Source organism: Anabrus simplex, chromosome 2, assembly GCF_040414725.1.
Source record: "Anabrus simplex isolate iqAnaSimp1 chromosome 2, ASM4041472v1, whole genome shotgun sequence".
In the NCBI taxonomy this organism is placed as follows: domain Eukaryota; kingdom Metazoa; phylum Arthropoda; class Insecta; order Orthoptera; family Tettigoniidae; genus Anabrus; species Anabrus simplex.
In genome coordinates, this window is record NC_090266.1 from 816,162,818 (window position 1) to 816,190,405 (window position 27,588).

Genomic DNA, 27,588 nt, shown 5'->3' on the forward strand with positions numbered 1-27,588 from the left:
AAGTGCCACCTTCTCTGCGCTCCAACTTCCTGAGTCATATTGCTTGGTTTTCTTGGCTGCGATTGTCACCTCTCAATATGTTATTTGCTTTACGTCCCACTACCTCTCAAAGTGAAATAGCTCTTCAGTTGTTAATTGATGCTTTCACGGCCCGTGCACATAGACAAGATAATCTTTGGGATTTTGCCGCGTCAAAGAAAACAATGAGGAATCATTTACGTTCCGCGGAGGCTTGAGACATAGACGCTACCCCTATACCACAATGCTGGTTATTTGGTTGGAGATGAGTAATTACTTAGATACAGTATTATATTTCGCAAGTCCGACTCATTAGCTGAATGGTTGGTTCAGAGGGTCCCGGGTTCGATTCCCGGCCGGGCCGGGGATATTAATCGCCTCTGACTAATTCTTCTGGCCGGGGGACTGGGTGTTTGTGTTTGCCCTAACACTTTCCTCTTCATATTCACACAACAATCTACACTACCAACCACCACAGAAACACGTAATAGTCATTACGACCCTTCACACAGGGTTGGCGTCAGGAAGGGCATCCGGCCGTAACACAGTGCCAACTCCACATGTGCGACACAGTTCGCACTCGCGACCCCACAGGTGTGGGAAAAAGCGATAGAAAAGGAAGAAGTATTATGTTTCGCAACATTAGGAAACAAACATAGCCTAAATATAATACTGTATAATGCATAAGAACACTGCATTCCTTTACGCAAAATCCTTGCAGTTAGGGAAAGCACTCCTCTGCGCAAGAGGAAGTGTAGTGGACAATCTAATCGGTGATATTATTGCCCTCCATAGTTTCTCTTCATTTACAGAGTGATTCTAGCGCAAGCCATACTTTAGTATTGCAACTGATCAGATGGACGACACAATGAGAACTAATAATTCATTTATCTTTTTTTCTTTCTTTCTTTCTTTCTTTCTTTCTTTCTTTCTTTTTCTTCTTCCACCACTTTCCCAGTCAGTGGTTCGCATTTTGCAAATTTGGATTTGGCTCACTTTTATGACTCGATGCCCTTCCTGACATCAAACCTCTCTGGAAATAAATAAATAAATAAATAAATAAATAAATATATATATATATATATATATATATATATATATATATATATATATATAATTAGTATGTGTATGTGATGGTGGAGAGTGTGACTATCTTACGCGTAAATGAAGAGGTGTGTATTAATGCATACAAATAGCCCATCCGAAGACAAAGGAAATTAACATAATGACGTTAATTAATGTGACTAAAACACCCAGCCCGGTCAGGTACCAAACTTGGGATCTTATGAACCTAATACTGGACAAAAATTAATTATACCATCATAAGTTTAAAATAAATCAGTCGGATTTTAGGCCACGAACTTCAATATTAATAATCAAACTGGAAGTTACTTTGCTTCTTAAGGTCAGAACTTATCATGCTCAATTGCTTTCAAAACACAATAAAATCACAAAGCCCAGATCAGTTCTTAGTAAGACAGAGTGTTTATAGTCTGCTCTATTTTGGGGTACGGCCGAGAACACATTTATTACTTTCAATGATCTGTGTCAGTCTGAACCTTGGCTTTGACAATGTGAATGTGATTGAAGTATGAATGATACAGTAATGTACAGCCAGTCCCGCTAATGAATGGTGCGAAAATGTCGCTCATACTTGCATTTGGTATGCGAGTTTCAGTGGGTTTAGTAAAAAGGCATGTTATAACACTTTCTGGCTAAGTGAGGAAAGCAACGGGGAAACTACATACTCCACATTTTCTTGGATATATCGTCGTTGAGGCCTTGGCTGTCTGCGACATCCGATCGAGTTTTTGAGGATCCGACCAGCCTACAGGCTGAGAACTCAACATCTAATAAATATATACATATACACGGTGTTACCGTAAGAGCGTGAAAACATTTAACAGGACATAGAGGATGCTCCACTGAACAATTTGAGATAGGGAACGTGGGGTCGAAAAAACCAGCTTAAGGAGATGTGTAAGTAAACTTCTCTACCGCTTTGTCTCGCATTTGACCTGAATCCCCTTGATTATTTCCTATGGGTATATCTAAAGTCACTTGTATATGAGATCCCAGTGGATACGAAGATGAAATTAGTTACCAGAATTGTAGCTGCTTGTCATGTGATTCGAAACACACCAGGGATATTTGTCAGGGTGCGTCAGAATCTTTTTCACCGATGTCATGTTTGCATTGAGGTTGATGGCCGTCAGTTTCAGCATATTTTGTAAGATACAGTGCAAATGGTACGTTCATTTTATCAGTGATGGTATTTGAAGTTAACTGTAACTAATATAAATGAAAAAGTACATAGTAATGTGATTGTTTTCCTATTATTTCCTTAAGCTGGCTTCTTTGACCCCAGGTTCCTTACCTCAAATTGTTCAATGGAGCATCTTCTATGTCCTGTTAAATTGTTGCATGCTCTTACTGAAACACTCTGTATACATACATAATGATATTAATTATCAGTGTTAGATTGCTATAACGGCATTCACATTGTGTGACCGTACATTGTGTAAAAATTGAAAATTATATTGATAGAAATAAGTCTAATTTCATACCAGTGTTGAATATAGCCACTTTTCCGGTGAGGGAGAGGGTTGTATTAAGCTTAACATGGGGAGGGAAAGACGTGGGAATGCAAATGTCATAGTAAAAATGTAACACGAATGAAACAACACTAATATTCTAAAATGTCCCCTTATCATTGATACATTCTAATTCAGAGATGAAACACTGGCTATTTTCTAACTAATTTTTGTGGAAAATTTAAAAACATTACTGGATTTTGGCAAGAATGCAGTGTGGACTTAGTGATCATCGCAGTCCCCCTACACCCATCCCTGTACCTCTCTTGCACTCAACACTGTTTCATACACATGAGGACCTACAAATCACGTTACATCCAACATAATCCTGTGAATTTATATACATTTAGACGAATGGATTTTATAGACACTAATATCGTTACTTTCACATTCGTTATTTCGTGGTTGTGACCAAGATATCACGGATCCACTGATTTTTTTCTTCAGCAATAATTTGTTTCAAAAACTAATTTGCTTCTAGCATTATGCAATCGATCCAAAATGGCATTTTACTACGTTAGGTTTTCCAAACCTTCATTCTAATACTAAAACTGCCTGAAATAATTCGTCAACTCCAACCTATTCTTTCTACCTGGTACCGGTACTTAAATTTATAGCGTCCCTTTCAATTTACAAATGCTGATATTCATACCTACACTCATGTCCATAAGTTAGGGAATCTTCGATATCCACGGAAAACCATGTAGCACGGGGATAATGTGTGTAAAAATAGGCTCCCTGGCAACAATGTGACTCGTGACATACTGATACTGACGCAAGGTACACAGGAAAACCGGACATAGCCACAGAGTGTCACTGACCTCGCATGGCTATACAGAATGCAATACGGCCCCCCATACCCTGGATCAGGCCGTCTAGCATGGCTTGCAATAACGCATCCCACTGATGGACAAGCGCTCTTTGAAAGTCAACAATGGTCCGTGGTGGCGGTGTTAGGGCTGCAATCCTTTAGCCTAGAGTGTCCCATGCATGTTCAATCGGATTTAAGTTCGGGAGCGAGCTGGTCACTCCACGTGTGATGTGCTCGTGTCGCAGGTACTCATCAAACAGGCCTGCCCTGTATGGGTGGACATTATCGTCCATCACATGGAACCCAGGTCCATATGAACCACGAAAAAGGCGCACATACTGTTGAGGGATGACATCCCTATAGACAACACCCGTAAGATTACCCCTAGGAAACACATTCAGTGGGATACATGTTCGTAACATGATACCGTTCCAGACGAAAACACTGGCGTCGCCATACCGGTCCCTTTCCACAACATTGGCGGGTTTGAAACGTGCCTCAGGGGCGCGCCAGATGAACAGACGGGGAGTGTCCCTCTCCAGGCTAAACCGCCACACATCTATGAACAGGGCACTCCCCAATTTTCCCAGATCCAATCAAGATGAGCAAGACACCACGTTCGACGAGCCACGCAGTGCCTTTGTGTGAGGGGAATGCATCTGGCGGGTCGCCGAGCATGCAGACCAACCTCTTGAAGCCGACGATGCACAGTCCGACGGCAGATGTGTGACCCAGAGGCCGCTGCGAGGCCTCTAGTCACTGCAGGTGCTGTGCTGTTTGGATGTCTTCGGGTATTTAAGGCAAGATAACGATTCTGACGCTGGGTTGTAGCACGTGGTCGGCCTTGTCCGTACTGCCGTTGAACGTTTCCTCCCTCCTGGAATCTTCTCCACAGCCGTGAAATTCATTCATCTCCTGGCACACCTGGCGTTGACTGTGGCCGGCAGCTAATCTGCCGATGATCCGATCACGCACAATGTCATCTAATGTGTTCTCTGTGCCATCCTGCTTCCCTAAAACTAGAATATTATGTACCTAAGGCACATATCTCATAATCAGCTGCCAGGTTCTTGACGTGTTTTCGTGTTGTCCAGGCACAGTTTAGTCCGCACTTCATCACCATGCCGCCATTATTTAGATCCCTTAACTTCTGGACATACAGGTATATCTTACACCTATGTTTAAGATCCAGTAAGTTATGTTTTCAAGCCTTCAGTCCAGTCAGATATTGTTTTTTAAGTAAATTCAATGGTGTGGGTTACTCTAGTCACATCGAAGTTCGTGAACCATGGGCAAGGGCTGAGTGGCCTACGATGTGGTCCTGAGAGTCGGTATACCAGTTCCTACGGAATGGGAGTGGGCATCTGGGACATATTCTGAGTCATGGCCCTCGTTGTGCTCAGGTGGCAAGAGCTATACAATCCGCCGATGGTCCCAAACCCGTTAGAGGCGTGATCTTCACTTGGCCTATGTGTAAGTAGGGTAGCATCCTGCTTCATGAATTTACCGAGCTTAGCAAATATTTAGTAAGCCTATGGGAGTAACGAAGTACCACTCCCATTTGACAGGCGAGAGATTCCATGGAAACAACTTGGCGAACGTAATGGAATTCGATGAGGAGCTATCAATATTATGGGGCTTATGGAAGAATGAATGTAGAACTGGCTGAGTCAGCAAAGAGTATGCATGTGGATATGCTAGGATTAAGTGATATTCGGGTAAGGGGCGATAACGAGGAAGAGATAGGAGATTATAAAGTGTACTTGACGGGTGTTAAAAACGGAAGGGCAGAGTCTGGGGTAGGGTAGTATCCCAGGAATACTATTGCACGCAAAATAGTTTCTGTTAGGCATGTAAATGAGCGAATGATGTGGGTATATTTGGCAATTTGAGGAATTAGGGCGAGAATTGTCTCAGTGTATTCATCATGTGAGGTTGCAGATGAGGATGAAATTGACAAGTGTTATGAAGCATCGAGTGACATCGTAGTCAGGGTCAACAGCAAGGAAAGGACAGTGATAATGGGCAATTTAAATGCGAGAGTTGGTAACAAAACTGAAGGATAGGGAAGAGTGATTTGGAAATGTGGGTAAGATATGGAAGCTAATATGAACGGGAGCGTATGCTGGACTTCTGTGCTAGTAGGGGTTTAGCAGTTACGAACACATTCTTCAAGCATACGGCTATTCAGCGCTACACGTGGTAGAGTAGGGGTACCAGATCCGTAATAGACTATATCTTAACAGACTTCGAATTCAGGAAATCTCTTAGGAATGTATGGGTTTTTCGGGGATTTTTCGATGAAAGAGACCACTGTCGTATCTGTAGTGAGCTAAGTATATTTAGGCCCAGGATAGAGAACGCGAAATCTGTCTGCAAACGAATAAGTGTAGAAAAACTCCATGACGAGGAAATTAGTCAGAAGTACACGGATATAATTAGTGAGAAGTTCCGAACAGTTGACAGTAATCAGTTCAGCATATAGAAACAGAATAGGTGGCATAACAGGGAAGCGAACATCTTGGTGGAATGATGAAGTGAGAGCAGCTTGTAAACGTAAAAAGAAGGCTTATCAGAAATGGCTCCAAACAAGGGCTGATGCAGACAGGGACTTGTACGTAGATGAAAGAAACAAAGCAAAGCAAACAGTTGTTGAATCCAAAAAGAAGCCTTGGGAAGAATTTGGTAATAACCTTGAAAGGCTAGGTCAAGCAGCAGGGAAACCTTTCTGGACAGTAATATAGAAAGGAAGGGAGGGAAAAAAGGAAATGAACATTTTTTTGTGTAATTCAGGTGAACTCATAATAGTTCCCTGGGAATCACTGGAGAGGTGGAGGGAATATTTTGAAAATCTTCTCAATGTAAAAGGAAATCTTCGTGATGGTGTCGCGAACAACGGAGCTCATTGGGAGGAGGAAAATGATGTTGGTGAAATTACGCTTGAGGAAGCGAAAGGTGTGGTAAATGAATTCTATTATCATAAAGCTGCAGGAATAAATGTAATTAGACCTGAAATGGTGAAGTAATAGAGGGAATGCAGGGATGAAATGGCTTCATAGCGTAATAAGATTAGCATATAGTGTTGGTGAGGTACCTTCAGATTGGACACAAGCAGTAACTGCACCTATCTATAAGCATGGGTCCAAGAAGGTGTGCAACAACTATCGAGGTATCTCACTGATTGGTACACCAGGCAAAGTATTCACTGGCATCATGGAAAGGAGGGTGTGATCAGTGGTTGAGAGGAATTTGGATGAAAACAAGTGTGGTTTCAAACCACAGAGGGGCTGTCAGGATCAGATTTTCAGTATGCGCCAGGTAATTGAAAAATGACACGAGAGGAAAAGAAAGTTGTGACTATGTTTCGTAGATCTAGAGAAAGCATATGACAGGGTACCGAGGGAAGAGTTGTTCATCATACTGGGGGACAATGGGATCAAGCGTAGATTATTAAAATTAATCAAAGGCATTTATTTTGACAATAGGCTGCAGTGAGAATTGATGGTAGAATGAGTTCTTGGTTCAGGGTACTTACAGGGGTTACAGGGGTTTGAAGAGTTGTTCGTACTTTACATGGATCATCTGATGAAAGGGATTAAGCGGCAAGGAGGGATTCAATTAGGTGGAAATATGGTCAGCAGTCTGTCCTATGCTGACGAGTTGGTCTTAAAGGTAGATAGTGCCGAAAGCCTGGAGCTTGAAAATATGTGCAATTAGTATGGTGTGAAAATTAGCCTTCCGAAGACTAAATTGGTGTCAGTAGGTATTCAACAGCACTGAATGTCAGATTGGTGATACAAAGCCGGAACATGTAGATAATTTCAAGAATTTAGGATGTGTGTTCTCCCAGGATGGTAATATTGTGAGATTGAATCAAGGTAGAGTAAAGCTAATGCAGTTAGCTCGCAGTTGCGATCAACAGTATTTTGTAAGAAGGAAGTTAGCTCCCGGGCGAAACTACCTTTACTTCTGCCTTTTTTCAGATCAACTTTTTTTTTTTACGGGAGCGACAGCTGGGTGGATTCAGGATAACTAATTCATAAGTTAGAAGTAACAGACATGGAAGTAGCGAGAATGATTGCTGGTACACACAGGTAGGACAACGGCAGTAGGGTACTCGTTTGAGGAGATAAAGGCTACGTTAGGAGTGAATTCGATGGATGGAGCTGTACGCATAAACCGGCTTCGGTGGTGGGATCATGTGAGGCGAATGGAGGAGGATAGGTTACCTTGGAGAATAATGGACTCTGTTATGGAGGATAAGAGAAGTAGAGGGAGACCAGGACGACGATGATTAGAGTCAGTTTATAACGATTCAAAGATAATAGGTAAAGAGCTAAATGAGGCCACAGCACTAGTTGCAAATAGAGGATTGTGGCGACGTTTAGTAAATTCACAGAGGCTTGCAGACTGAACGCTGTAAGGGATAACGGTCTATAATGATGATGTATGTATGTACGTAATCTAAGCATAAAAAACGACTAGTGAAATATTAAAAATATGATCGACAATATCATTTAAATAGATGTAGAGGATTACATGAAAGATATAAAGACATAAAAGAAATTAAAGGAGAAAACTGAAATTTAAATTTGAAACTTACCTTCTTTCAATAAGTTTCTTAATTGCTATCAGATCAACGTTAATGCTATTACTGCTGCAACAACGGTATACTTATTTCATTTGTGTACTTTTGAACTGATTACACTAAAGGCAATGTTGAAATCAGAAAAACTGACGTTCATTTTCTAAAACGAGTTCTTATTAACAGTTGTCAGAAGAATAAATCAACATTGCCGTTACTTAATTCTAGCCCGTAGACGTAACTCACAAATTAAAGTGGCTACCTCATCAATTTTAGCCGACTTTGTAGTGCACATAGATGTTACCTTTAAACACACCTAGATGCCCCCACTAAAACATTTCTGGACTTCAAAATATCGCCTTATGTGAACCTGTGCAGTGTGATTGTTTGGTGAAAACTTGAGGAATTCACCATGGCAGTACTTAAACGAGAATGAGAACAGAACGTTTCCACGTCAGCTTGCAGGCATCAAGCTCACTTTGAATATTCATGACAGTTTGACTTCTGCCCCTTTCGTAAAATCCTCACTAACAACTTAACAAGTCAGATATGACAATATGTCGCACTTCTAACAGCCAATGTAAATTCTGATTCTCTATACATCCTGGGTAATCAGACTAGGCTACAGACCATCAGTAGAACGGTTTCTATGATGGGTTGGTACAGATCACATGGTGACGAGTGTTTAGAAAATTGTGCCGATGGTAGTAAGAAGGAAAGTAATGATTATGTAAACATAAATTAAGTAATGCAGTCCATGACTATTTCAAGATTTTATTCTTAATCGGTTATTTTAGAACAAGCATGCATGTGTATATCAGCATTTTTAAGTATGTACTGCAACTAGCAACGCAAATAGACAGGGAGAAGGAAAGTTCAACCTGTAAGTTCCTCCGGCATAACCCAACCTCATAGCAAGTAAGCTTGCTTTCTTTAAGCAAGAGAACCTCCCGTTTTACATAAAAGGACGAGTTTGTCTTATTTGAAAATTTCCACCGCACGCATTCGTCGTGTTTCGAAATTCGGCCACCTTGGTAAGGAGATAGCGAATATACCATTTGGCTATCACGTCCGCCCCTCTCTACTGGTATACAGGCTTGTATATTGTCTATTAACTTTAAGTAGGCAATGTTCAGATCAATACGTCACGGCCCAGAACGAAAGACATGATCCTATTTAGGATTTATACCAAATTAAAAGAGATAAGGTGCAGGGAAACTTCACTATTCACGAAGACTTTGCTTTGCTTCCACAGAACTTATCCACGAGTGTTCTAATAATTTGAATAAAATCTTCGCAAAACGTGAAGTTTCACTGCAGTTTGTCACATTTCACAAGTCATAAGCCTTAAAGGATTCCATGTCCCTTCACTATACATTATTTGGACTTGAAGATGGTGGCTTCCTGAATGCACCGTATAAACCACTTCCCCGTGCCGTCCAACAAGTTTACAGTTCTAGCGTGTATCCTCTCATTTGTGTGCATTTAGTACTATAGAGGGACTGGTCAGTATTATTGCTTCAGTTTGTTATTGAAGTAAACAAGCGTGTCTCATTATTTAATGTTCTCGTTTACTCTCTAATAGGACAGCACCTTCATTAAATTGAATATCATTTCCCGCTCTAAGCAACTGGTCATCATAATAATACATTATGCTGACTGAACGGTGCAAGTAATTTGGCCAGGCAACGTGGGGAAATGTAACTTCTAAATGAGACTAGTTTAACTTTAAAACTGTTCTGCTTTTAGATATGTATAACGTGCTTCATATTTTAGGCAAATTTAAGGCACATGAAACATTTCTCAGAGTCGAGCTTTCAAAACTCTCCAAACAACTGAACGATGAGCAGTGTTGCCAACATATATTTTCAAGATCCACTAAATACTACTAAATATCCGCTAAAATTCCGCCAAGAAATCCGATCTCAAATAATAATAATAATAATAATAATAATAATAATAATAATAATAATAATAATAATAATAATAATAATAATAATAATAATAAGAATAATAGTAATAGTAAATATCTGCACTCACCTGATCTGCGAGTTTCACTGGGATTAACCCCGTGCCTGCGAGCCGGCGAGCTAAAACTTGTAGGCGTTCTACTGCCGGGTGCAAACGACGTGAATCCCCTACCTCAAGGGCCACACACAGAACAGGCCAGTTCATTAAACGGTCTTCCTTCATAGCATAAATATAAATGCTACTCTGTCACAGTTTCATTATTTGTCGTCGTTCGTCAACTAAGAGATAAGTACCCTTTCCCACGCATTACAAATTTATGATACCATGATCTCATGACATCACAACCAAATAACATGTTGTCCTCATGTAACTGCTAGCTCCTGACAAGAAATACGGAATAGCTCGGAGACAGACTGGGGTACAAGTTTTAAAAGAAACGTAAAATGGATAAAACACTAAATTCCGCTATAATACATCTAGAATTCCGCCAAAAAATCCGCTGTCCACTAAATGATATATTTCTCCGCCGACAGTCTTCTAATTTCGCCAAATTTAGCGGAAAATCCGCTAAGTTGGCAACACTGACGATAAGTAGTAATGAGGATAGTGTGATTTCCGCATTGTTGGAGAAAGATGAGTTATTCTCTCTATAATGTAGGAAGGTGTGCGTGTGGGAAGGAAGTAATTAATTGCTTGGTGTGAAAATGGGGAAGCACGGAAATCCATATTCAGGGCTGGTGACAGTGGGATTCGAAGATACTATCTCTGGAATGCAAGCTTACAGCTAGGTGACCCAAGCCGCGCAGACATATTTCGTAAGAAGTTAAATGCTATTTTATGTCAACACTACGATTATACGGAGTGGTTTTAATTAAGCTGACTGTGGTAAAAGTGGTACAGCGCAGGCTGTGGTGATCGTAGGAGTCTGAAACTTCGTAGGCATGCCAACCAAGCAATGGACTCCCGAATTATGCAAAAGAAACAAACAATTTCAATAGCCATCAAAAGGCGAAAATATAGCGCTAATGTTGTTACGTCCCACTAACTACTTCTACGGATTTTCGGAGACGCCGAAGTGACGGAATTTAGTCCCGCGGGAGTTCTTTTACGTGCCAGTAAATCTACTGACACGAGGCTGACGTATTTGAGCACATTCAAATACCACCGGACTGAGCCAGGATCGAACCTGGCAAGTTAGGGTCAGAAGGTCAGCGCTTCAATCGTCTGAACCAGTCAGCCCGGCAAAATAAGGCGCTGCAAGCAATCAGAACATGGTATGGGCGCAGGGAAAAGGGCAGGAAAAATCAAACACACGATAACGGTGGTTCTGGCATGTTTATTACGAACTATGGTTACAACAACTGTCCAATATGGCCTCACGACTCAGCAGCTTGCTGTATTCGTAACACGGTATGGTCGACAGTTGATTGTAGCATATCTGGTGAAATCAGAGCGACATGCTAGTCTTCGGATCAGGCACAGATTGTGATAGTACATATATCACACCCCAGAATTATATGTAGAAGTTAGAGATATTATTGTCAGTATTCGATTTATTATTATTATTATTATTATTATTATTATTATTATTATCAGTATTTCATTTGTATGTTTTGTTATTTATATTGGTAAGCTGGAAGATATCCACATATGTAGGTATGAGTAATTTGTTTTGCACGAGTGGGAAAACATTGCTTTAATAACTCTGGTAATTTGAATGAGTCATATGGCTACCCCAGTGTCTGTTGTGATGTACTTGTGTCAAGAAATTCCATTAGTCATGTATATATCCCAGCCTGATGAGATGAGCTTGTTGTTGTACCAGGGAAATTTGATGATTCATGTAAAACTCCCGAGTGTTTGTTTATAACTTGGGAGAAAGAAGAGGTTCACTCATGATTGGCTGGCAAGCACCAATCCAGACGTATCATCTGAGAGGAGGGGGATGTTGATGTCTATAAAGGTTGATCATACGGCGGCAACCAAGGACATTGTAAGAGACATTGTAAGGGTGATTGTAGAGGTGATTGTAAAGGAACGAGAAGGAAGATAACTACAACTACAACTGACGCACTGTACGGGAAGGAAGTGGTGCTGATACACGGTACTGGAGTGACACGGCTGCAATGGACTGGACTTCAAACGTTCGTGGAGCGTAGTCTTGTTATGTTCGTAGAAAGTGGATGATTGTGGAGAGTGCTTGCGCATTAAGTATTGTAGCACTTGTGGCGGCCTAGCATTATATGTTGGTGAAAGCTATCTCAGACTTTCCATAAATTTGTATGTTGAGGATCGACAGACGTGTGTATATATCTTTACAACAAGTGTTAAAATATGTGAACACAGTAGTACAAGGTACAGTATCTGTGTGATGTGATAACTGCCGATTATGAGAATCGGTATGTCGAATTGATATAGAGACAGTGAAGGGTATTTATCTTCATACATGTACATTGTTCATCGGACCATCTACAAATGGTAGCTTAGTTCTCGCTTTCGTTTTCCCACGATTTTCATTATTATTATTGTTGTTGTTGTTGTAAATATGGAGTCTTCCAGCAATATTTTATGTGTGTATTATATGTATAATGTTGTATGTTGATGAGGTGCTCATGCACGGAATTTGTTCAGAATATAGTTAGCTGTTTTAGAATCAGTGTTATTGATAAACCTAGGTGCAGTTCCTACCTAATTAGTCGTTTTCAGGAGGTTAGGTAAGGCCTGCAGCAGATGTACCAGTACGCAGCATTATGTACACGCCCTGGGATATAAAGTCTATCATGCTCTTATATAAATTCGAGGGATCCATTCTGGTGAACTCTGGCGCCCATACTACGGACATTTCGGTTAATTATGCTTATTAATTTTATTAAGTTTTTGAGTAATTTTATTTATATATTTTTATTCATGATTTTATTTAATAGTATTCATCAAAACTTATTACAAGATCGGATTGGTCCCTGATAAGCACGACCGTTCAAAAATACCCATAACAAGAAGACATATGGATTAAGGTAGGGGATCGTGAATGCCACGCATGTGGAAATAACCTAGAGATGACGCGGTCGTAACTGAAGGTTTTCGCAGAATGAATTTCACCTCGCCAGCGACATATGGTGTTGCCCCGATTTGCATGGAAATAATGGTGTGGTCACAGGTGCCTTCGTGCAAAGCTGGAATCACGTGTTGCACGAAATGATCCGTATAAGATGCAAATGGAACGTACCCACGACGTCACTGTACATCTAACAGGCCAATGGTTGTTCCTGCACAAAATGTGGATGACACCAACGCCATATACGACAGTTCTGTGTATTCACTGCACCGTCCAGAATAAGTTAATTTGCGCCTCGTCCGTCCGCAGAATATTCCCCGGCCACGTATTATCCACTTCCATGCGTTCCAAAAACTGAAGGGCAAACTCACGGCGTTGTGGAATATATAGAGATTTCAATTAGTGGACGGTATTAATCTTTGCGAACTGATAACCAGCTGTTTCTATCGACGATATCCCCGCAATGCAGTGTTGCTGTTGCTTCCATTCTGGTAGTGAAAAGTATCTTTTCTCCAAAGCCATTGCGGTTTACAAGGAAAAGTTCAACCATTTTAATTAATTATCAACGAGCATTCACTTCACAAAAGAAATCAACACGCGTCACCAAGCAACAACCAGGATATTAACACACAACGGTTACTCGATGACACCAGAAGAATATGCTGACTTCAGCATTAAGGAAAATTACAAGTTCTGATTGCGTACAGCGCCATATTTCCACCTGATGGCAAACATTGGAACCAATTAGTAGTTTTACATAATTCGCGAGCGCATTGCTCAATTAGCATATCTGCAAAGTTTCGACTCCTACGATCACCACAACCCCCGCTGTTCACCGTCAGTTTAAATGTGTTGTGCTCAAAAGGCGCTATTTGCACCGTAAGAAAGTTGTGGAAAAACGCACAGAAATGTATAATAAAAGGCAAATGGAACATACCCATGATCCGATACGGTACTACTTTTAAGGAATTACATCTTTCTGGTCTGGATTGCTCATGGCATTTGAAGTAGGCTACTAACATTTTTATGAAGTGGAAGTAGCATCTTTTGAACAGATACTCCTCAATTATAACCACCCAATTTATCGTAAAAAAGGTAAAGTCATCTCCGTACAGGCCATGAAGGCCCTTGGAGGGGTGGATAAACTTCCACTATCCGTAACCTTGGCACTTAACGGGGTAGAGGGTTATCTCTACGCCCGGCCGCCTTTGCCACCAGGAATTAACCTGGCACTCTCTTTCGGTGTAGGCTGAGTGAACATGAGGACCATATGCACGTCCGAAAGTGAAAATGTCGTTTCTTCCTGACGGGGAATCGAACCCACGTCCTTCCGTGTGAACCGAGCACGCTTTTGTCACCTCGGCCAGACAGCCCTCCCGATTCATCGTAACATGTTTATAAAGAAATGAACAAACACCATGGTGCAACAGCCCTCAAGGGCCTTGGCTCACCAAGCGACCACTACTCAGCTCGAAGATAAGCAGATTATGAGGTGACGTGTGGTCAGTGCGACGAATTCTTTTGGGTGTTATTCTTCGATTTCTAGACCAGGGTCGCTATCTCAATGTCAGATCGTCAACTGTTCTCACGTTGGCTGAGTGGATCTCGAAACAGCCCTCAGCTCCAGGTAAAAGTCCCCAATCTGGAGAGTAGTCGAACCTGGGGCCTCCTGGTAAGAGACAAACTCGCTATCCATACACCGTGGGCCCAACAGCATATCCATACGCTCTACTATTTTGAATTACCAGTAGAAATATGTCTAATTCAGAATTAACTAACAGCCGGGGAATCACGCAACATGTTTTACTAAAGATTTTACTTGTATGAAATTTTAACATGTGTTATTACTGTGACTATGACATCTCCTAAAAATTATTACATTAATGCCTTCGACCTTTGCCACTAGAATGTATAAACCATAATAAGTGAATACCGTTAATCTATATATATAAAACTAGCAAGATACCCGTGCTTCGCTACGGTATTATACTGAAATTTATGATTGAATGTCTAACGTTTTATCCGTAATCCACCGAAATTCGCGATCTGACTCGTTTTCTGAGAGAATCTGCCAAAATTCGCGATTTGACTCGTTTTCTGAGAGATTACGGCATAGTTCCTCACATTTTTCAATCTTTCTTTCCAGCAATCGATTTCGTACTTCCGGGGCTAGGTCCAGGTATTCCACGCGGTCAGTTGGGTCCCTAAATCTTTGTCATCTTTTCCTATAAGCATTTTTAGTAAGGATCAAATCCCGAAGGAGATCCGGCGTGGTCTCGTCTTGGGTGCCTTGGCGGTACTGAATCCGCGGCCGGACTGTATTCGTTGTCATTACCAGGCCAGGACCCGTTTCCAGTGCGGTCCGCACAATTTGACGACGGTCCAGAACATTATTATTATTATTATTATTATTATTATTATTATTATTATATGTTCTGGACCCCACAGCAAGATGCAAGACCGCTACTTGGCGGTAAATTACATCTGCTACCTTTGTCATTGTTGACAATGTGACCAGCACCATTGTCGCGCGTGGGCAAGTGTGCGGGATTTCTGGCATTACGAATGACATACTTCGGTGCATTATTGACATTATTATAGAGGTGAACAATCTGACGGTCAATCTCATTCCTATCGTTAATTTCAAATGTGTTTAAATTTGTATTTATATGCCAGGAGAGTCTACTGTAATCTAAGAACGTTCTCCGAAGGAAAAGATGGCTGTTGAAATCGAACCCAGGAAAGATAAAAAATGATCGGTTTATGATCAGAATAAGTACATCGAAAATCTACAGCCTGTTTCCAGTCATTCGACAGGCTCAGGAATGGAATGAATAAAGGGATTGAATGCCTTTAATGAGGCTACTTATATTTCAGAACCTGATGATATTACAGACCTGAAAATTGGTATTTGGGATCTACTTTTAAAATAAGAGAAGCAGGTCTTTTATGTTTTTGGAAAATCCAAATAATGGGGTGAAAAGGAGGGGGGGGTGATTTTTTAATATGAGTGTGTTTACATCTTAAAACTTTAAAAGTTTACAGATGTAAAAATTGGTATTTAGAATCTCCTTTAAAAATTAAGGAACACGTATTTTTTGTTTTCTGTAAATCCCAATAGGAGGGGTGTAAAAGAGTGAATAATGGGTTGAATGCTTTTAATGAGGATACATATATTTCAGAAACTGAAGATATTACACAACTGAAAATTTGTATATGGGATCTCCTTTAAAAATAAAGGAACACGTATTTTTTTGTTTTTGGAAAATCCAAAAATGGCGGTTAAACAGGAGTGACAAATTGGGGTGAATTTTTCGAAAGACTATATCTACAGAATATCTGAGAAACGTAAAATTTTACAGACGTAAAAAGTGGGTATTTGGAATCTCCTGTAAATGTAAAGAAACATGGGTGATTTGTTTTTGGAATCTCCCCTTAAGGGGAAATAAAAGGGGGTAAAATTTTAAAATGAGAATTTCTACAGTATATCTCAAAAAACTTAACATGTTACAGAAGTGAAAAATGGTATTTTTTATCTCTACTAAAAATAAAGAAACGTGTGTTTTTAGTTTACGGAAATACCACCTGGGTGGAGGGGTGACTGAAAATGGTGTTGATTTCTTTTAATTAGGCTGCTGATATCTCAAAAATGAAGATGTTACAGACGTGAAATTTGATATTTGGAATCTGCCTTAAAATAAAGAAACACGTATTTTCGGAAAATCCAATGAAGTGGGGGGGGGGGGGGGGAGAGAAAGAATTGAAAAATTAATTGACTTAATTGTATGAGAATACATACATCTAATAAAAATAAAGTTGTTACAGACGTGAAAATTTGTATTTGGATTTCCTTTAAAAACAAAGAAAAACGCGTTTTGGGGGGATGCCATCTTGCGGGGCGGGAGTGAAAAGGAGTTGAATTCCTTTCACGAGGACACATAAATCAAAAGCTGAAGAGGTTAGAGTCGTGATAATTGGTATTTAGAAGATCCATTACTATTAAAGAAACAAGTAATTTTTTTGCCGGAAAATTCACTTGGGGTGGAGGGTAGTGTGAAAGGAAGTGAAAAAAGTGAGTTATTTTCATGGGGATACTTATATCTCAAAACTGAAGGTAATAGACGTGAACATTTGAGTTTGGAATCTCCTTTAAACATAAAGTAACACGCCTTCTTTTCATTTTTTTTGGGGGGGGGGGGATGGTGGTAAATAAACCTAACGGCGGTGGGGTGTAAAAGGAGGTGAGAAAAATTTATTTTACTGTTCATAATGTACTTATAAGGAGCCTCCGTTGCTCAGGCGGCAGCGCGGTGGCCTCTCTCAGCTGGGTTCCGTGGTTCAAATCCCGGTCACTCCATGAGACATTCGTGCTGGACAAAAAGGAGGCGGGACAGGTTTTTCTTCGTTTACTCCGGTTTTTCCTGTGATCATTCGTTCCAGCAACACTGTCCAATATTTCATTTCATTTGTCATTCATCGATCATTGCCCTAGAGGAGTGCTTCGGCAACCGGCACAATGCTGATTGTCGCCGCTAGATGGGGCTTTATTCATTCCATTCCTGACCCTGTCGAATGACTGGAAACAAGCTGTAGATTTTCGATGTACTTATTCTGATCATAAACCGATCATTTTTAATCTTTCCTGGGTTCGATTTCAACAGCCATCTTTTCCTTCGGAGAACGTTCTTAGATTACAGTAGACTCTCCTGGCATATAAATACAAATTTAAACACATTTGAAATTAACGATAGGAATGAGATTGACCGTCAGATTGTTCACCTCTATAATAATGTCAATAATGCACCGAAGTATGTCATTCGTATCGCCAGAAATCCCGCACACTTGCCCACACGCGACAATGGTGCTGGTCACATTGTCAACAATGACAAAGGTAGCAGATGTAATTTACCGCCAAGTAGCGGTCTTGCATCTTGCTGTGGGGTCCAGAACATATAATAATAATAATAATAATAATAATAATAATAATAATAATAATAATAATAATAATAATAATAATAATGTTCTGGACCGTCGTCAAATTGTGCGGACCGCACTGGAAACGGGTCCTGGCCTGGTAATGATAACGAATACAGTCCGGCCGCTGGTTCAGTACCGCCAAGGCACCTAAGACGAGACCACGCCGGATCTCCTTCGGGATTTGATCCATACTAAAAATGCTTATAGAAAAAGATGACAAAGATTTAGGGACCCAACTGACCGCGTGGAATACCTGGACCTAGCCCCGGAAGTACAAAATCGATTGCTGGAAAGAAAGATTGAAAAATGTGAGGAACTATGCCGTAATCTCTCAGGAAACGAGTCAGATCGCGAATTTTGGCAGATTCTCTCAGAAAACGAGTCAGATCGCGAATTTCGGTGGATTATGTATAAAACGTTAGGCATTCAATCATAAATTTCAGTATAATACCGTAGCGAAGCACGGGTATCTTGCTAGTTAGTTATATCTCTTGGCACTGAGGTCTATTGCTCTCGTAGCTCGTAGTCGAGAGCTCTGAAGCGTGCAGTCAGCGGATGGTGGCTTCTCATTTCCATGCCAGGTAAATACCGGGGTTGTACCTTAATTGAGGTCATGGCCGATTCCTTCCCACTTCTACCCCTTTCCTATCCCATCGTCGCCATAAGACTTATCTGTGTCGGTGCGACCCAAAGCAAATTAATAGAAATTTACTTCTTAAGGAAAGGAGTGAATAATGAAAGAAGTTACTATTTGTTTGGTTCTCTGGCTGGGCAACATGGAGAAATGTAGCTTCTAAATGAGACTAGTTTAACTTTAAAACTGTTCTGCTGTTAGATATGTATGACGAGCTTCATATGTTAGGCAAGTTTAAAGCACACGAAACATTACTCAGTCAAGCTTCCAAAACTTTTCACACTACGGAACGAAGAGAAGTGCTGAGGATAGTGCGATATCCGCATCGTTGGAGAAGGATGAGGGATTCCCTCTATAGGCCCGCTCACACCAAGCGGAAGGGAGAAGCGGCGCGAAGGCAGAAAAATATTCTTTCGCTGCGTAATATATGTGATGGCTCACACTTACACGTACTGGAATATTTCTTCCGCTTCTCCCGCCGGAATTTTATTTCGGTAACGTTCGTGTAGTATTCGGGTGTTTCGCAATCGCGTTGAGTCCATACCGTACATAGTGTTTGCTTCCTCTGGGCTGTGTTGAAAATGGATTGCGAAAAAGTTATTCATTTATTTGAAAAGTACAGTTTTCTATGTGATAAATGCCATAAGTTAATATAGCTGAATTAGCAGCTGAAATTTCACAATGCTCATTCGAAAATATACTTTGAATTTAACTTGAAGACATAACAACGGTTGAAACAAATTAGACAACTCGCCATTTAAGTTTCTAGAAAAATTAATGCCGTCCTTTATTCTTGCCTTACCGGGAGAGTTGGCCGTGTGGTTAGGGGGGCGCGGCTGTGAGCTTGCATCCGGGAGATTGTGGGTTCGAATCCCACTGTCGGCAGCCCTGAAAATGGTTTTCCGTGGTTTACCATTTTCACACCAGGCAAATGCTGGGGCTGTACCTTAATTAAGGCCACGGCCGCTTCCTTCTTACTCCTAGGCCTTTCCTATCCCATCGTCGCAATAAGACCTATCTGTGTCGGTGCGACGTAAAGCCACTAGAAAAAAAATATTCTTCCCTTTTCAGCATCTTCAACCACGAGTGTGGTCGGCTCCATGGCTAAATGGTTAGCGTGCTCGTCTTTGGTCACAGGGGCCCCGGGTTCTATTCCCGGCAGTGTCGGGAATTTTAACCATCATTGGTTAATTTCGCTGGTACAGGGGCTGAGTTTATGTGTTGTCTTCGTCATCATTTCATGCTCATCACGACGCGCAACTCGCCTACGGGCATCAAATCAAAAGACCTGCTCTTGGCAAGCCGAATTCCTCGGACACATCCTGGCACTAAAAGCCGTACGCCATTTCTTTACCAAGAGAGCTAAGAGCTAACACGTGATTCATTAGTTGCGTTCGGCTGGCCCAACGCTTCACACACAACTGCAAGCCAAGTTTTGACCATCAGCTGTCTAAATTTCGAGGCGCGCTTCCGATAAGTATGAGCGCACACAGGAGAAATTCTTCTCGGAAGTTCCTCACTCCGCGTCTCCCTTTCGATAAGAGTGAGTGGGCCTTATAACGTAAGAAGGTGTACCTGTGGGAAGGAAGCGGCCGTGACATTTACTAAAGTACAACCCCATCATTTGCGTGGTGTAGTAATGGGAAACCACGGAAGACCACCTTCAGAGCTGCCAACAGTGGGATTCGAACCCACTATCCCCCTAATGCAAGCTCACAGCTGCGCGCCCCTAACCGCATGTCAATATTTACCTTGCATTGGTTCAAGATTTTTTTTTAGGTGTTTGTGCTCGCCGCTACACTGCTGCCTTGCCCTTAGTGAGGGCTGCACTTTGCTAGTTGCTTTACGTCGCACTGACACAGATAGGTCTTATGGTGACGATGGGACATAAGGGGCTAGAAGTGGGAAGGAAGCGGCCGTGGCCTTAATTAAGGTACAGCCCCAGCATTTGCCTGGTGTGAAAATGGGAAATCACGGAAAACCATCTTCAGGGCTACCGACAGTGGAGTTCGAATCCACTATCTCCCGAATACTGGACACTGGCCGCACTTAAGCGACTGCAGCTATCGAGCTCGGTAAGGGCTGCACAGTCCCACCTATTGTCACTAGTATCGTGTTCCTATTGCGTACATGTGTAATTCAGGGGTTTATATTGTGGCCTTGCAGTGGAAATGGGCAGCTAACGTTTAGCAAGCGGTCTTCTCGTAGAACTTTGGTTATGACTTCGAAGTTTCCAGGTAGATTCTCTCATGCAGGGTGCAACACTTCCCACTGCCTTGCCAACTTTTCTTTCCGGGGTTTTAACCCAGTATTTATTTCTGTTGTACACTAAAACAATACCACAACCATGTGCCTCTCAGGAAGTTGAAGAATCGTTTTAAAATACTTTCGATCCTCTGATCAAACCTACGTCCTTTCCAATGGCGTAACGTCCGTGTCTGCAAAGCAGCCGGGCCTTGCGCTTAAAGGGTCCGCAGACTTCCGCAGAAATGTTATTAAATTAATTTATAATTTTCTTTTTTTTTTTGCTAGTTGCTTTACATCGCACCGACACAGACAGGTCTTATGGCGACGATGGGCCAGGGAAGGGCTAGAAGTGGGAAGGAAGCGGCCGTGGCCTTACTTAAGGTACAGCCCCAGCATTTGCCTGGTGTGAAAATGGGAAACCACGGAAAACCATCTTCAGGGCTGCCGACAGTGGGGTTTGAACCTACTATCTCCCGAATACTGGATACTGGCCGCACTTAAGCGACTGCAGCTATGGAGCTCGGTAATTTATAATTTTACCCGAATATCACTCTGCACAGGAAATGTGACATCCTGATGTAACGTGGGCTGAAAACGTTTGCTTTTACAATTCGTAATCAGAGTAATTGTCGGGTGGTTGCGTCTGGCTGCAGTTATTACTACTGTGTTGAGTCTAGCATAGCAGTCTGTCATAACAAGTGCGCCACGCTCTCAAAAAGACCTGCACCAAGTTGTTATAGAAAAAACAATGGCAATTGGTACAAAATATCATATTTCAGACCTAATTATTCCCGTTTTTGACAGACTCAGTGAAATCAGCCTGCTCATCATCGAGTGTGACATCCACTGATATCATTGAAATATTCAATGCCTTTGCATCCCAGATAGTACAGTGCGTAATCCAGTTTCGTTAAACTCTGGTGTGAGTACAATAGAGTTTACAATTAAAAAAATTTAAAAAATATAGAATCGTATATTTAGGGAATATATATGTTGTAATTCGAAAAATGTTATTTTGAAGAATAAAATCTGTTTGACGTGTTGAGTGGCTCAGACGGTTTAGGCACTGGCCTTCTGGCCCCAACTTGGCAGGTTCGATCCTGGCTCAGCCCGGTGGTATTTGAAGGTGCTCAAATACGTCAGCCTTGTGTCAGTACATTTATTGGCTCGTAAAAGAACTCCTGCGGGACAACATTCCGACACCTCGGCGTTTCCAAAAACCGTAAAAGAGTAGTTAGTGGGGCATAGAGCCAATAATATTATTATTAATAATAAAATCTTTTAATAAGTGATTTAATTTTGTAACAGGAGCCTCCGTGGCTCAGGTGGCAGCGCGCCGGCCTCTCACCTCTGGGTTCCGTGGTTCAAATCCCGGTCACTCCATGTGAGTTTTGTGCTGGACAAAGCGGAGGTGGGACACGTTTTCCTCCGAGTACTCCGGTTTTCCCTGTCACCTACCATTCCAGCGACACTCTCCAATACCATTTCATTTCATTAATCAATCATTAACCATTGCCCCAGAGGAGTGCGACAGGCCTCGGCAGCCGGCACAATTCCCACCCTCGCCGCTAGAAGGGGGCTTCATTCATTCCATTCCTGACCCGGTCAAATGACTGGAAACAGGCTGTGGATTTTCATTTAATTTTGTAACGATAAGACATTTGTATGAATTAAATGGATATCGATTCCATTCATTTTATGCTTGTATCTAATATGCCGGCCCCGTGGTGTAGGGGTAGCATGCCTGCCTCTTACCCGGAGGGCCCGGTTCGATTCCCGACCAGGTCAGGGATTTTCACCTGGATCTGAGGTCCACTCAGCCTACGTGATTACAACTGAGGAGCTACCTTACGGTGAAGTAGCGACCCCGGTCTAGAAAGCCAAGAATAACGGCCGAGAGGATTCGTCGTGCTGACCAAATGCTACCTCGCAATCTGGAGACATTCGGGTTAAGCAGCGGTCGTTTTTTAGGCCAAGGCCCTTCAGGGCTGTAGTGCCACGGGGTTAGTTAGTAGTTAGTTATACCTACTGTAGTTAATTTTATACATGTTACTTATAGGTGTCATATTCGTTACGCCTCTCTCCTTCCAGATCCCTTCCGTCTCTACTAAACAGCCTCCTCTAATAGCAAAAGTAAAAATATATACAAAGTACCGGGGTAAGATAATAGAAATATTCAACATAGCGACTTACGCAAATTTCCGAGACTCAGAATACCTCGATTTAAGGCCATAACCACCGCGTAAGTCAATTTTTACACTTTAGTTTGAACAAGGTAGACGAACTCTTAGACAAAACTTAATTTACGGCAGTGCTTTGATATATGACTCCCTCTTCAATAGGAAGAGACTCCCGCTCTTCCACTCTCACTTCTCATTGGTATACCGAATTCTCTTTCAATTAAAAGTAAGTTTGAACTTCCAACAACATTTCCAGAGCAATACACGCCAACTCCTCGCTACCGCAGATTCCAATTTTCGACGAATACTTCACAAGGCCTCATGTTCTCCGGAGCGTAATTGGGATTTTCGGAAGTTGCTGCGGCTACTCCATTATACGGATACAAGTCTAGCATGAAATTATACTGGGCATAGGTCGTGGAGATTCCGAAATAGACCAAATTTTGTAGATAATCTTGATTACTCGATAAACACGACATTTTATTACTCAGGTTGTTTCAGATTCATGTTAGCCTTTTGACAACATTGAACATCAGCCGTCCTATACTATTACGTCACAACGACACAAATAGGCCTTATGGTGATGATGGGATAGAAAAGGGCTAGGAGTGAAAACAAAGCTGCCGTGGCTTTAATAAATGTACAGCACCAGCATTTGCCTGGTGTGAAAATGGGAAACCACGGAAAACCATATTCAGGGGTTCCAAACCATTGTCTCCCGAATGCAAGCTTACAGCTACGCGACCCTTCGGATCAGGGGACAACGGGTTCGATTCCTGGTGGGGTGAGATATTTTAACAGTGGATGGTTAATTCCCACGGTTCGTGGACTGGGTGTTTGTAATGTCCCTGATATCCCTGCAACTCACATTTCACACGCAACATTAAAATAACACGCAATTTTCCATAAACGGCAAATGACTCCCACCCTCGTCGGAGGGTCTGCCTCATAAGGGCTGCACCAGGCTAGAAATAGCCAAATGATATTATTATTTTCATTATTATTATTATTATTATTATTATTATTATTATTATTATTTCTTTAAAACATATAATTTGATATACGTCGAACCGACACAAATAGGCCTTATGGTGACGCTGGGATAGGAAAGAGCTAAGAGTGGGAAGGAAGCGGCCGTAGCCTTAATTAAAGTATAGCCCCAGCATTTGTTTGGTGTGAAAATGGGGAGACCACGGAAAATCATTTCAGGGCTGCCGACAGTGGGGTTCTAACCCACTATCTTCCGAACCCAAGCTCAGAGCTGCGCGACCCTAACCGCATGGCCAACTCGCTCGGTTCATTATTTCTTCAAGGCTAACTTACCCCCGCCCAAGCACAATTTAAGGCTTGCCTGGCTCGTCAGCATAGTATGCCTTTACTTCCCCTTACACTGGTCCTTGTAAAATTCCATGCGATGACGCTAGGATTCGAAACTGGGACATTTGTTTTTGAAGTGCCGTTCCTAGACGATTACGCTAGTGTGACCTTCTTCTTCTTCTTCTTCTTCTTCTTCTTCTTCTTCTTCTTCTTCTTCTTCTTCTTCTTCGTTTACTAATGAAATAATAATGTAGTGTCTATTGGTAAATTCACTTTCTGTCGCAAGTTTCAGAGGGGCCATTGTACACGATGCGGAAATCGACATCCATCAGTTTTAAAAGTGTTGTTTATCTGGTTGATAGTTTGTCTATCCGTCGTTCTGTCTAAAATGAATAAATGCTAAAAGCTGCTAATCATTTTCTCTCAAAACTTGCCGGTATTAAAGCAGAGACGTCAGAGGAGTTTATTCAAGTGCTAGTAAATCTACTGACTCGAGGCTGGCGTATTTGAGCATCCTCAGATATCACCAGACAAACCCGGTATCGAAACGGCCAGCTTGAGTTCAGAAGACTAGTGCCTAGTCATCTGAGCTACACATCCCAAACATATTATTATTATTATTATTATTATTATTATTATTATTATTAGTAGTAGTAGTAGTAGTAGTAGTAGTAGTAGTAGTAGTAGTAGTAGTAGTAGTAGTATTACCGTATTTCTGTGGAGCAGAGAGGTGAAAGAAGGTGTGTACGTGAATGAATGTATATAGAAAAGTCAGAAGATTAATTTAAAACCTTAAATTGGAGTTATATTACTTCCTTATATCTTTCAATTCTTTTAAATTTTAAACTTTACACTATGCTAAGCAGGTAACAAATCAGGTACAAAAATTTAGCTCGTAAGCTTGAGGCACGAGTTAGAGAGGTCAAGAGTAATCACATAACAATAAATTAACAATATGAGCTTGAAGCTCCGTTACTACAAATTTTACCTGCGCACTGCTGCTCCTTTCAAACAACAGTCAAGGAGACGGATCTTCCAATTTTTACATCAGTGGAAGAGCATCTTTGCTCTATCAGTTTACACTTTCCAGGCCTATCATAGGCACAACCTACATTTAACAAAATTAAATATTACTCACTGTCTTAACTACTCAACAGTCTGATTTGCCTTAAAGTGAAATAAATAAGGTTAACTGTAACAGGGGTAACAAGTACACATTCTATCTGACCTTATTTAAAAACAAAAGGTTAAAGTTACTGGCCGAACCTCAAAATGTTAGGAGACGAACACTGCACTCCTTGAAATTTACAAGAAATACTTATGGCTTATGGCCCGTCGTTACAGGGGCTAAGCCTATACTGCGGAGGTGACTAGATGGAGAGAAAGTTAACAAAATTCAGAGATAGTTTTAAAGGTTACAAAATCATAGTAATCTCAATATCAAGTTGAGAGGGAATACTAGAGGATACCTCACTCTCTATTCCCTGATTTTGGTTAAATTCTTTCGACTTGTTTGAAATTTACATTTAAAGTTTGAAATTTACATTTGAGAAATAAAAATTTACATTACCAAAAATTTGCAACCTTCCCCTCGAGCTAGCTTTGAAAGTCTGTCACATGTTAAGCAGAATCTGCCATTACCTTGAACTGGTGGAACTCCCGAAGAATGACGTGGCAGCCTCCACCTCCGTTACAAACACACTCTAGACTGGAGCGATCACAAAGACAACAAGGCCCGAAATGTGCTAGCATTTTTAGCGGAGGGCAAGGTTCCAGAAAACTGTGGGTCAAGGCCCTGACACCCCTCCCCCCTACCAATTTTAATTGGATAATCAAATAATTATCAACATTGGTGAATAAATAAATGAACACAATTTCTTATTGGTAAAAAAATAAGGTTAGCGGGAAGAGATGGAAGCGTTAAAAACTTTTGAACATTAAAAATAATCAAGGTTAGCGGGAAGAGATGGAAGTGTTGATAACTTTTGAACATTAAAAATAATCAATAAATAGTTCAGTTTAGGAAATCTTCACATACAAAATTACTTTGAAAATTAATAGTTCATCTTCACCTCAGAGGCGCAACATAAGTTGATAGTAGCGACATCTGTTGAGAAATGTTCAAACTATTTCCAAAATGAGTTTCATATTTCCTGATATAGATGGTCCTCTACAAGGCGCTAGTTTCAAATGCACGGGGCAGGTGTACCTCCGGTACAATTATTATTCATTAACTTGATTAGTCAACCCAGAGAGTCTGACCTCCACAAAGGTTTCTGCAAAAATTTTAGGATAAGATTATTATCGATAAGCACGGAATGCAACTACTGTTCGTCCTATTATTCAAAAGAATGCGCAGTTCTGTACACTATTTGTAAATAAGTTTAATGTGCATGTAACTTATTTGATATAGGGGGCACGGGATTTCATAGCTTCAATACTCTCTTGTACGAAGTTAGTGTTTAGCAGTTGTTAATATCTTCTGATCCTCAGTTGTAAAAGTGCCTCATATATTTTAAACATTTCTAATAACATATTTTGTTGAATCTGACTGCTGACAGTGAATACTTATACGATGTCTTCAACAATGTTTGCGTACTTGACTGTTTAATGTGAAAACGGCATTTGACCATGTATAGGAATTTAAAAACACTAAGCAAAGATATTGAAATTGATCTATAAACAACAATACTTATATATTATTATTATTATTATTATTATTATTATTATTATTATTATTATTATTATTGTATGGGCATAATGAAAATTACGATTTACACTGGAGGAATCTAGTGATTCAACAGTTTATTAAACAGCTCGTGACAGCATTAAGCTAGATTGTTATATGGTATATGACATAACTGACCTGAAACTCAATAGTTCCTTTTAAATGTTAGCAGCAGTTTAGACCATGAATGTTTCTTCATTAATTTTAAGATTTATGTATTATTCGGACAACTGGTAGGAGTAGGAAAACCATTATAAGAAGATTTCATGTTGGTAGACAACAAAATACAGTATATATTGTTGTATTTCATGTATTCAAAATAATAATTAAACATCCAGAAATCTACCTTACTGTCAGGCTTCTTAGATGTATTGTGGGCGTTACGGCCTTCACTCAAAATTTGATTCCAGGCGGAGCCATGGATTTTAAGTGTGTCTGTAAGTTCCTCTGGCTTGGAAACTCTGTTACTTT